Source organism: Colossoma macropomum, unplaced genomic scaffold (genome assembly GCF_904425465.1).
Source record: "Colossoma macropomum unplaced genomic scaffold, Colossoma_macropomum, whole genome shotgun sequence".
Taxonomy (NCBI): domain Eukaryota; kingdom Metazoa; phylum Chordata; class Actinopteri; order Characiformes; family Serrasalmidae; genus Colossoma; species Colossoma macropomum.
This window is the reverse complement of record NW_023494786.1, coordinates 33,086,011-33,099,414: the sequence shown is the minus strand read 5'-3', so window position 1 is coordinate 33,099,414 and position 13,404 is coordinate 33,086,011. Positions and strand designations below refer to the sequence as shown.

Here is a 13,404-nt window from a genome sequence, read left to right as displayed (position 1 = left end):
TGGTCAAACCTAAGTGGTGGTGTGGTCCGATGCCAATAAGTTTAACAATAATCTGCCAACACAATCTTGACATCATCGTGCATCCTTAGTCCCAGTGATGGGGCACAATCCTCTCAGCCAAACACACAACTTGAGAGCCCTAAAAGCAAAATTTATGAACTTTTCTATATCTACAGTCACAAGAGAGGCCCACAGCTGCAACAAAACGACAACAGAGAAACCCCCCAAAAAAGAGCAATGTCACTTTAACTGCAAGAGGAGGATGTCCTTAAAAATGAACAGCAGGCATTTCCTCTGGGCATAATGGAGCTGGTAATGGCCATCTCACTTTCCATCCTCTCTCATTTTCACAACAATAACCGAGCTTTAAACAGTCTGATAGGCATACAATAAAAATTCCTACAGGTGACAGTTCAGACATCCTTTAGCTTCATAACAAGAGTTTCCTCTTTCTGGCTTGTTATGAACAGAGCAGCCCCTGAAACTGAATCTGGTCTTCACATTCTTTAAAATAAAAAGAGCAACTTAGGCCCTCCTAAACCCTGGTCTCTCCACAAATTGATTCCAATTACAATTGCAGAGTACTCCATGACAACTTTGTCACGTTCGCCAGTGCTAAGCAGGCTGCCTTCATTTTACAGTCGATTAATTTCACAGGTTGAATGCAAATTCAATGGAACACAATGAATTCAAGAATTCCTTGCATATACGAGCTAAATACATCTTACTAGTTCATTTGTGTGAGATTAATACAATGAACAAGTCTAATATGTGGCAAGAAGGCTTTATGAGGAGGAACAATCGAGTGCAAGATTAAGCTGTAACTGTCAAACAAGTAATGTGAACATGTGAAAACCATGGTTAACTGCACAACCACAGACTCAAGAGTTAATATGCTGCACAAAAGTCAAAACCAAAACAGTGCTATGTGGTACAGATAAAATTCAGCATCACAGTGTTCTTAAAACACAATTAAGTCAGAAATTAATAAAATGAATGAATCCATGCTTCCCGAGTGCTGCTACTCCATGCAACACATTTTGGATCATGCTCCTTTTTCTATTCAATTTTCTCTTTAAATTGCACCAAAAAACCACTGCCAACATTAAACTGAGAAAAAATGTTTTCTAAGTGGAAATCTTGACGTTTGTTTATTAATGGACTTGAAACAGACCTTTCAAAATGACCTGATGCACCCAGCAAATGACATACATTGCAGTTAAACAATCAGGTCCTGACATCGTGAGTACAGTGCACAAAATACAAAATAAAAACTAAAAGAGAACTGCCTGGCAACTGGAATATCATTATTATAATTATTATAATAAGTTAAAAAATTAAAAACAAACCACTTGGCAACAGTGGCGTTGACTTTAGGCTGGACTTGAATTTGGGGGGCATTTTTGAGCTTATCAGGGGAATATTACATTACAACACACAAGACACTATATTATCTACCATCAGTATCACTACAAATTTCGCTTAAACAGTGTTACTGCCAGTATCTCCCAGCACAGAGATGTCATTTCACCTCTTCCATCACTTCTCTAAAGCGTATGAGTAAAATGACCTAGTGACCCTTAAGTGTCCTTAGGCGTTACTATTCAGAAGACACTGTACGCTTATCAGTCTCTGATTTCTAGATGCATTCGTCATGCTGGTGTGGTCGCAGAGATCTATTAGATAATGTCAGTGAAACCAAGACGAAACCAAAAACCGGCCCTGATCTTCTAGACCACTGAATAAAAGCTGTATCACAACTGACAAAACACTGATTGAAAACACATACACTTCTTCATTACCCAGGAAATCTAATTCAGGCATGTTTCCTTGCAGTTAACCCCTAAAACGTCCAAATGAAGGAGACAAGAGGCTACAAACAGTAAGCACACGGTCATATTCTATACAATCTCCCTTAGAAACTTCCTGTGGGTCAATCCTTCAGGTTGATCTTGAAACAGAGTTCTGCATAACATGTTTTATAACAGTTACACAACACGTGACGATGGCAATCACTCCAAGTGCTAACTGATTATCTGCAGTCACATGGACATGAATAACTTCAGCTGCACTGCTTCCATACGATGCTTAAAGGTATACTTCACTGATGAATGCTAAAGTTTGCCACATAATGCTAAACGCCCTCTACTTGCCTTCATTCATCATTTGCAGCATTAGCAATGCTAAGCCTTGCTGCGTACTAAAAACAAATGGGGTGTAGCTAGCATGATCACGTAATGCTAAATGGTCCCTACCCGCACCCATTCATTATTGGCAATGCTTGCAAAGCTAACATTAAAAAAAGAATGGGGTGCAGTTAGCATGGCTGCATAACGCTAAATGGTCCTCATATGCCTCTGATCGTTATTTAAAACATTAGCCTTGCATCTCATTTGTTTTAAGCCACTTACGCAGCCAGGATAGAAGTGTTCAAGTGTGACATCCTTGTTAAGAGTTCTGGTATTCTGCCAATTTGGCACAAAAAACAAAAACAGGACATTAAAACTTTAACAGTCTAAAATAAAACCATGCAGAAAGCCAGGTATGTCTTGTACGTTGGGGTGTGATCTACAGTCCAATTAAAATGCAGGAAGAACTGCAAAGTAACTTTATACACTCTTATACAAACTTGCATGTTGGAAAAACTACTGCACCTCAAAAGCACCTGCTTTGGTCATACACCTCCAAACTGACTGTACAACTCCACAGGCCAGTACACTGTCAAAACAAAAGCAACATCATAAAATAAAGATTGATAAATTTCACAACCTGCATTGCTTATTCCTTGTGACTGAACCCAAGTCTAACCATGAATTCACCAAAAGAGCATTGCAGATTGACTGCAGAAATATATATATAAAAAAGAGAACCAAAGTAAAAGGAGGGAAGGAAAAAAAGGGGGGTAGGGGAGTTAGAGGAATGGCCCACCAAGTGTGTGTGATTGCAGTCATTAACACTGCCTACCTCTTTAATGCACTCTGCAAGTAAGTCACTGATTAACCAATCTTTCCTCCTCAATTTTCCCATTTCACAGAGAGCTTTAAAACCCTGTTAAGTGAGCGTAGGGTCCCGGACCACCTATGGCTCTGCTCTCTCTCTCTCTCGCTCCAGTTTGATCTCCACACACAGAAGGTGGATGGTAGTATAAGAGGGCAAGAAGAAAGGAAAAAAAGGGGAGGAAAGGAGGGGAGAGTGGAGAGAGAAGGAAAACAAAAAAAACCCAACACCAACAACAAGGGCCTTCCCCCCTCAAAACAGGGTCATCGCAACAAACGTTTACCAGGAGTGGAGCTCGTCCTTTTATTTCTCTCAGCTCTTCAGCAACCCCCGCAAGAGTGCAGCTGGGCATAATTTATATCACAGAGAGAGAGAGAGGAAAAAGAAACAAAAGAAAGCGAAAAAAGAGAGAACGCATTGTATATCTGGGCAGAGGAGGTGGGGGGGGTGCATCTACGGCGTGCACAAAGACTGCACGAGTGTGACACAGGATGCGAGAGGTTGGGGAGGTTGTGGGTGTGTAGATCTGGTGGGTTTCGCGTGGTCTCCTCGTTGATGGGCAAGATCTGTTACTCAGCGATAGAGGCGGGTGCGCGTGCAAGCTTGGGAGCAAGTAAGAAACAGGAAGAACTACACTTTTTACTACTGAGTGAATTTTATTTGTATTTCAAATTAACTGGAATACATTCTTGGCTGTTAGGGCTTAAAAATGAACAGTTTATATTAAAAGTATAATGTATAGAAGTGCAAAGTTTCAAACTAAGAGCTGCAATTTTAATTATAGCCCACAGTCTGCCTACAGAAAGTGAAACACTGAAGAAGTCTTTTTAAATGTGGCACTACTCATGCATTGTCTGTCAAAATGTGATATGCATCAGGATAACATCTCTGTGTGATTTTTAGTTGTCGTGGAGGTGATAAAGCAAAAGTCCAATATTGCAATTCAAGAAATTTTCAAAATACACACAATGCTGCAACATTTATTTTTTTCAGACATCTGATTAGTTGGAACCACCCTATTTTGCTATCTGGCTGACTAGTTCACTAAGCTACATGTTCAGACCCTTAAGACAGAAAAAGTGGAAATGCACTGAGCCCCTTGGCACAAAAGAGTATGTGCCTGTGGCCAGATGTATAAAACAATGCAAGGATTTAGCTTAAGATAAATACTAAATGAATCGAATTAAAGCTATAAATGTGCATTTAAGCTTTGCAACTATCAAAAACATGCGTGTTGAAACAAACTTCAGGACAAAAACTCAATTTACAATACAGATTTTTTTTTCCCCCACCTTCCACCGAAACATCTTATTTAAGGTAAAAGGGAGAGACTTTAGGCTGGACTTGAATTTGGGGGGCATTTTTGAGCTTTTGAGGGGAATATTACATTACAACACACAAGAATATTCATTTCTGCCCCACATTTAACATTTCAGTGGCATTTTGGTACATTTTGGGGGCAGGTTTGGGCCAACTACCCTGCAGTGAACAGTAAAGCTGTACAATGATACCGTCATCTTGAGTGTCAACTAACATTTTTATTTATTTATTTATTTTTTTAAATACTGCATTAGATGAACATTTAGATTCACTCTGTTTTTTTTATGTTTATTTACCAGCATTAGCAGTTATGTGCACAAAAAGCTTACAGGATAGTGAACACTGCAAAAGCGCCCAAAGCTACCTGTCCCATAAAGACAATATATATCCACTGTCTTCTTCCACTTGTTTGCTAAATTCAGAAATATAAGTTTATACTTAAACCACAAACCCGTAAGCAGAGAAGCAGAAAAGACGTCACAGACAGGAAATGAGGAAGAGGAGGAGACCCTCTGACCTCTTCCTGCCGGCCCTGATGTCACCCAGCCTGTTTCTGTGACTCGTCTGCTCAACCTGCCGCAGGGGTCAGACAGGGCAAGAAGGCACAAAGGCTCCCTCTTCCTCTCAGCGCAGGGAGAGCACTGGACATTCAGGGGAAAGGGGAAAAAAGCCAACACTACTGCTGTGTCCGAGTCGGTTCTGTCTCACCAGAATCCAGGGCTGGCATTCACAAAGCAGCCTGGAGTAAGAGGGCAGATTCCACCTGTATCTATGAGCAATTAGGGTCACAAAAGCTGATCCTAGATCAGCGCTCATACTCCTGAAGTGGTTTGCGAATACAGGCTCAGAGTGATGAGCTCATCTTTGTGAACACTGTGAATATAAGTAGAGGTAGGTCGGTAATATAATGCTCTTATCGTCATCATGATACACAATATAGTTTTTGAGCACAACGACCGACTGCATTTTCATTAAACAGACAACAAACCCTGTTTGATTGGACTAAGCACAGAACAGGATGTGAAATGTAGAATAAATCATTGTGCCAGAATTTTTTGCCGTTTTTAAATGTGGCATTACTCCTGCATTGTGTCTGTGTCGCGTTTTGTAACATCTCATTAATTGTGAAAAGAGTTTGAATATCATAACACATGAATAATTAAAATTAAATAAATAAGTCCTACATTAGCACTCACTCATGAATACAAACTGAGTGGCAAGCTTATTTTACAGTGAATTGCAGATACACGTGGGCAATATGAATGATAAATTATTAGTGATCAATTGTACCAGAGAGAGAATTTGTTAGTCAACCGGTGAACAGTGACTGCAGTAACAAGTAGCTGTTACTCTATATATAGCTTTTTATTCAAATCTGGCACTACAGTTTTTACACATTCGCAAACTAAATATCGCATATCGTGAACGTATTCCAGTACTGTGATGTTAGGTTTTTCTGCTATATTACCATCGTCCACCTCTGATATACCACTTTAGAACTAAACACTGGACAGCAACAGACCTCAAGCCCTCGAGTCACGCGCTGCCCTGTGGCACTGAAATAATTTAGTGTGGAAGTTTCAGATGCACATCCACTCGTGGATGTCTGTCCAGTCTGAAGAGGGAAAGAATCCACTCAGGACCACAGTAGGAGATTATCTGTCCTTCTCAGGGTTACAGTCACAGTAATCCCGTTGCATGTAACATTTTGAATGCTAAATCATTTGATTACTGCAGGACTTTGTGAAGAAGAAATACCTAAGCAGTTGGGGGCGGGGGGTAAACCTAATTGGCCCTACTAGAGAAAAATGACTATGAAAATCTACTTACTAAGGGTACACACACGCATAAATGTTCAGTCTGTCAGCATCTATGTTCATGACGAATAGATCAATAGAAACGTCCAAAAGTACTTAAGAAAAGTAATACAATCTTGTTAACTTAGAATGAGAACATTTTTCTCCTTCACGTCCTGAATAGGATTCGAGAGGTTCCTGTTACAGCAGCGACAACACGGTCGTGAAAGAAAAGTCCTACATCTAACTATGAACAAGTGAATGAGGGGGGAAAAAAACATCTAGCACAGAGGTTGATGACACAGCAAGATCAATGCACTCCAGGCACAGAGACATGTTTTGAGGCTATATACAGATTTGAGCTTTTCCCTCAGGATGGTTAGGGCTGTACATCCCGAGGGCTTTTTGCGTGCCCACGGTTGCCTGGGGCGAGAAAATTATCAGGGTGGGGGGGCTGTGGTGGTCAGATCGTTCATACTTCGAGCAAAGCTACCTTCAGGAATTAAAACGTAAGGTCAGACTGATGTATGTATGTGTGCTGCAGCAGAAGTGCTAATGCATCTTACACCTTCTAAAAATACACAGAATATCAATAATTTGACTTAAATATTTCCTACGACATCGATTATGTGCCGTTTGTTGTTTTTGCATGTCAACAACTCTCAAAACTCGATTCAAAGCAGCAAGAAACTTGTAATTCAAATAAGCTCCCAAAACAATAACGCTTTTTCCCCGTCAGACCAGTATGCTAGTACGGATTATCTGTATCACCATCATACTAGGCTGAAAGAAAAGTCCCAAAGATAACCATGAATATCCAAATGAGAGCAAACGTGTGGAACAGAGGCTGCTGACAGAGCTGATGTATGGGCAGAGAGCACACACACATTAAAGCAATATAAGGGGAAAGGGAAATAAGGAAATGGCTGGTGAGCAGTAAACATGCTTGCTGAAACTTTGGGCGTGGATTCATGCAGATAAAACACACACGGCATCTCTGAACTCTGTGACTGCGGGAAGAATGCACGGGTATGGAGGAAACGCTACACTTTAAATAAAAAAAATGGAGAGCTGCAATGAGTTTGTGTAGGATTCACCCACTGTGCAGCAGCTTTATCAGTTTAGAACACTGCACATTTTAATTTTTTTGGTGAAAATGTAATGGTCTGACTGACAAATGGTAAAAAAAACCCAAATTTAACTGACAAGTTATTTTTCGGTCAAGTTGCCATTTCCGAGGTACACAGTTTTGTTTTGACAGGGACATAAGCATTTTGGACAGGTGTTTTCAAGGAATGCAGTAGAATCGTTAATAAAACAGATATCTGGACAAACTTGGAACAGTTTTCAAAGACTCTGAACATGAACCAATTTCCACAAATACAAATTACAACTCAAACGTATATATTCTCACTTTAAATGACTGTATCCAACAATAAAGGCTGAGGGGCTTTCATTAGAATTAGACTGTCACTCCAATCTGTTCATCTAAAACTGTTCCTCCATCTTCTGTGTGTGTGGGGAGAGAGGGAGAGGGAGAGAGGGAGAGGGAGAGGGGGAGAGAGAGAGAGAGACAGAGAGAGAGAAAGAGAGAGAGAAGGGGGGGATGGTGAGTGAGGAGGAAAAAAAGGGCCGCTTGTTTTTGCAGCACAACAGGCCAACGCAGCCCTCCTGCTAACCCTCGGCTGGAGAGGAGGGGCGACAGGGCCGTGCCTGACGAAGACTGAAAGCATGTCACAAACCTAACACACCAGCTTTGAAGCTTTCTGTGATCTTAAAAAATAAAACAAAGGAATACAGAATCAAGTTATCACCTACAGTCATATGACAGCACCAGTCAAATTATGCATTTTGATTATTTTACATTAACACATACTCTAAACTTAAATATGCACATTTTAATGCACAGTTTCCATGAATCTGCTAAGTTGAACATACTGGAAAACAAACAAACAAAAAAAAATACATAAAACAAAATTATAAAATGTGCCATAACTTTTGCACAGGCCACAATGTGTTTTATTTTTTCCCAGAAAGTGTCAAATTGAGCAAATAAAGACTAATAGTTTATTAAAATGTGCAGAAGTGTGTTCTCCGTAGAGAATGCAGTAACTTATGTTCACTTAGAAAATCAACAGAACATGGAATTTGACCAGGGGTGCTCCAACTTATGCATACAACAGTATAAGCCCCACTCTAAGGGCCTATGATTATAATTGGAGGACGGCAGTGAGGCAATTATGAACTATAGGTATACTTAGTTTTACTTTTTTTCTTTTTTGGTAAAGACTTCCAGAACTCCCTCATCTTACACTGTGAATATACTGCCTAGATATCAACAATAAAATCTTTAAACGCCATGATATTAGAATCTATTTTTGGGTTATCAACTGCAGCAGACTGAATATAAACAGCTCCTCAAGTCAGGTAATAATATTAAAGTAAAAGGGATGTGCAGTTTAATAAGGGGAAGGTCAATTCTTTTGAATGGGGGATGGTTTACCCAGGCATCCTTCCTCAAACTGAGCTCTAATTTGAAACCTTCCCAAACTTTTAGTTCAACAGCATGTCACAGATAAAGATAGATCAGGCTAAACCATAAAACGTAATCTAATCCCTACATTTTAAACGTTCCACCCTGTTCACATGGTTAGAAAAAACAAAAAATGTCTGGAGAGTTCAATAAAGTTCAATAAAAGATATGCCTTTGAAGACTATGTGGAAAAACAAGAGGCATCAAACAGGCTAAATGCCTCCGTCAAGCCTAAAAAGAAGTCACTGGAGTTCGTACCACATGTCAAATCAAACCAAAATGGCTTCCCACCTGCTTTGAAATCAAAAAGAGGCAACTTACAACAAAGTTTGCCTCTTTAGCTGCAGTTTGGAGTGAAGAGGCTGATGTAACCAGTCACCATAACCACGTAGCTCCAGCGCTAAAACTAAAAGCAACACCAAACATTTTGCCAAACCACTGTAGATCCACATCTTGCCACCTGGTGACATCAAAACTCGAGCACCCACACCACATTTTCTCTTGATGGTTCCCCGTTTCAAAGAAAAATACGCCGATTCAAAGCAGCCCAAGCTTTAAATGCAGAGTGGAAGTTCACATACACAAATCAGACTTCTTGGAAAAGCTGCTTTGATGAGGTTTGTGTATTTGTGAGCTTATCTGAATCCATCTTCTTTCGCATGAGTCTATGCATTTCCTCTAATTCAGTTATTCACCTTAATATTTTGAACTTCATCCAATCCTTTACCACCAGCACTAGAGACAGGCATGCTGGCAGCGGTGGTTTGAAAGAAAAAGGAAAGTGCTGTGTGTTTGGGTGCCTGTTTGAATCATTCGAGGTTTCTAGCTGATATAAATCATTTTAGCACCACAGGTTAAGCTTTTGAAGGTAGCTGACATAAAAAAAAGAGAGCAAACAGCTCTTTTAAACTGGTGTAGTAGGAATCGATTTATTAACTGAGCAAAATAAAATACCAAATTGTTACTGCATGACCACAGAATGGCAAAGTTACTGACAAAACTCAGCCTATCTGTTTCAAAATGGAGGCAAAGCCCTTGCCATCAGGAATAAGATGCACTAGCACTTCTGCACCTGCAGATGGTCTTTGCAGTCGGGATTAAAGTTAAGCTTCTGCTCGGCACCTTCCACCTCCGAAATGGCTGCTGCGATCAGAGATGCTCTTCGGCTGGAGGTTAAATGGGCAAACGAGCAACAGTGTTCTCAAAAAGCATGTTCCTTAACAACTGATCTGACGGGTGATCTGTGTAGACCCGAAAACACGAAAGCAGGTAAGTTATGGAACAACTAGAAGTGGGCGATATGGAAAAAATAATATTGCTATAGGCTACTTCAAGCAATCCTCACAGAACTTAATTTTTCAGACATCTGATCAGTTGAAACTGAGAAAAAAATGAACTTATTTAACAAAAAATACTATCAAAAACTGAATATGATAATTTATTCAATATTTGGCAACCAGTGCTGCTCTAAATCCAGCTCAACATGACTAATTTTGCTGTCTTTATAATGAAAAAGGCAGTTTTCAGTGTTCAAGTACTGATATTGTATTGTGTATAATTTATCACAATAACAACATATATGTCATACTGTCCAGCCCAAAGCACAACTTCATTGAAACCTCTCTCTCTCTCTCAAAAGATAAAAAATAAACTTTAGGCTTTGGTAACAACTCAAAATAAAGATTTCTCCCCTCTACAAGCAAAAGATGACCCTTCTGAGACTGACAAAACACCTGGTTTGAAAACAACTCATATGGACCTCAAACCAGTGCAGAGAAATCAACGCTTTTACACAAACTTCTGTCTCCTCCAGGGAAAAGAGGAACCCCACATGGCCTGGTAACACTTTTCAAGCCCGATGCAACTAGTGAACAAGCCGCCGTGACCACAAAAGAAGGCAAGGGAGAAGAAAAGGGGGCCAAAAAGCCACTACAATGCAGCTTCTCATCTGCTCGCCATGCACTGCCCTCATATCTGCTCATTCACATTAAAAGCTGCCATCTTAGGAGGCTAAAGCATGGAGAGAGGGGGGGAAGGGGTGTTAGTTAGTTAGTCAGTCAGTTAGTGGCTGGAAACAATGCTAACAATACTAGGCTCACGTTTACTTCTATTCTGAGCTTGATAACGCTTTCACAAAGGAAAGGGGCTCGAAATAAAGTTGAGAAAGTTCAATTTGGACAATCCAACTGAAGGGATACGAGGAGCAGTCGGGAAAGAAACGTGTTGGGTGATAGAGAGAGGGGGAAAAAGAAAACTGCAGCCCTGCTGAGAGTCAGGTGTTATTTTTTTTTTAAACTAATTAAATACTGAAAGGGGAATAAATAGGACTAAAAGAGGTCAAACTTGCATCAATAAATGATAAAAACAACAAAATCCGTATCACAAACTTTTCAGAAAACAGAACAAAAACCATTTCCATACTCCACTGCTGCAAATAAAAGTGAATTTTGTATTAAACCACGTCTTATTTGAAGCGTAAGTGCAAATAAATCTACATACAAAGCCCAAGTAATTCACTGCTGGGTTAATGAACGTGTCGAGGCGAGCACTAGCTAACCTATAGCAGACAATGAGGCCAACAGCAAAGCCACACCGCTTTAGTACGAAAAAAGTGCTCAAAATTCAATTTTCAACACAAATACTACTGAGATGAACACGTTTAGGCTGCAAAAGGACCCGTATCACTCGATAAAACGTTTTAAAGCAAACTTAAACGGGGAAAAAACTGACCATCTGGCCTCAAGCAACCTCCTTTCTCCTCATTTAGCTATATTGTCCTTCTCCGGACACTTTTTCAAGCCGATGAGCCTTACCTCTGAAACCGGGCACTTGGCGTCCTTTAACCGTGAGCTAAACCACAAAAGTCGAAGTTTAAGAGCCGATTCAGACCTGTTGGGGTAGTTTTCGGTGAATTGTGAGGTGTTTTCACCGTGTATTGTGGCTCCGGGGGTCGGGGATCTCCCTCATTCGCACTGACTCACCTCCACCTCGTGTCTCACTCAACGCCAAATTAGCTTTGCTAACGAAGCCAACAGCAGCTTTTCGGCTTCTTTCTTTCGGGGCTGGTGGTCGATAAAACTTGCTGGTTCGAATGAAACAAAAGCAGAACCCTTATTCGTTCTTTAAAGGAACAGAAAAGATGTTCTCTCCCAGCCGACATTCCCATTTTCCCCTCATTACAACAACTAATCGGGACTCGCTTCCTAATTCGCCAGGTTCTCGTTCGAATTCAGCCGTTCCACCTTAAATGGGGCAGCAGTTACATTCTGGCGCCTGCGGCGCCAGAATGTAACTGCTGCCCCATTTAAGGTGGAACGGGAGAAACTCCATCGAGAACCTGGCGAATTAGGTTAAGAAGCCTCGTTTTACAACGAAGAGGACGAAAAAAAAGAAGGGTGGCGAGCTAAACAAGCTAACGCAACGTTAGCATCCGAGCGAAGCTACTTTCGACGACTTAACTGTAAAAATAAAAACACGTAAAAAAGCGAATTCGTTGATCTTCCGAGTTTCTAACAAGCACACGGATTAAATGGACTCCGATTTGGCCAAAATACGAGCACGTTTCATTGAAAAACGCGAAGTTCAGCCCAACTCGGCGAACACTTTTCGCGATGCGAGTTAGGTGAAAGTGAACGGGAGCGACTCTGAGGAGAAAATAGGCGTCAACGGACTTAACGAACAAGTTTTCGTTTAAAAATGTTTTAAACAGAGCCAAAGTTCGATTCCAGCGTTCGACTGGCGGCAGTTTCTCTCACTCACCTCCAACACAGCGCGGCTCAGGTCGCGGAGCTTCCTCACTAAATTAAAACTCCGACCGGCTCGTCCTGGAAACAAAATCCCTTTAAACGGTGATTATAAAGGTCGATGTTCTAAACTTCTCGCCCCGCTGGCGGCTCCTGCTGCTGCTCCTCGCCGGCTCTCTCTCTCTCTCTCTCTCTCTTCTCTCTCTCCCTCTCTCTCTCTCTGTGGTTAAAAAAAAATCCAACTCGCTTCGAGTTTTTTTTTTCTTTAAATCCGAATCGATCCAGGCGCTCGCGTTCACGAGAGCACGCTCTCTCTCTCTCTCTCTCTCTCTCTCTCTCCCCCTCTCTCTTACTCTCCCTCGCTCGCTCGCGCTCTCTCTCCCGCAGGGGGCGCGTTCACGCGCAGCGGCTCGCAGATAAACACGCGTGCGCGTGAGTGAAAGAGCATGGGGTTGGGGGGGAGGGGGCCGCGTGACGCAATCGCCTCTTAGTGACTTTTAATTGGCTAAAATTCGGTCCTCCGGTTTGTTTTTGTTTTCTCATGTTTTGTTCAATTTGGTTTTATTTATTTATTTACTTATTAAGTAATTAATTAATTAATTTATGTATGTGTGTATGTATGTATTTATGTATTTATTCATTTTCCCCTTGTTATCGGTTAATTTAATTTTTTGCACTTTTATTTTTAAAACCCCCCTCTGTGACTTTTATTTGGCTAAAATTCTGTCTGTTTGTTTTTGTTTTTTTATGTTTTGTACGATTTGATTTTATTTATTTATTTACTTATTTATGTATGTATGTATTTATTTATTTATTTTCCCACTATTATTGGTTAATTAATTTTTTTTGCACTTTTATTTTAACACGTGACTTTTATTTGGCTACAGTATATTCTGTCCTATGTTTGTTTGTTTTTTGTTTAGTTTTATGTGTTATTATATGTTTGTTGATTTTGTTTTTAGCTCATTTATTTATTTATGTATGTATTTATGTATTCACTTCCCCCTTATTATCA

At 40.5% G+C, this 13,404-nt stretch overlaps 1 protein-coding gene across 1 annotated transcript in view; it reads right to left on the bottom strand.

Moving 5' to 3' along the window:
- The window catches only part of chd7 (chromodomain helicase DNA binding protein 7), a 66,293-nt gene extending 53,577 nt beyond the window's left edge, over positions 1 to 12,716 (bottom strand). The window contains exon 1 of the mRNA XM_036565385.1: positions 12,406 to 12,716. The gene's annotated coding sequence lies outside the window, so the exon portion shown is untranslated. The remainder of the gene's footprint in view (positions 1 to 12,405) is intronic.
- Between the last annotated feature and the right edge of the window lie 688 nt (positions 12,717 to 13,404).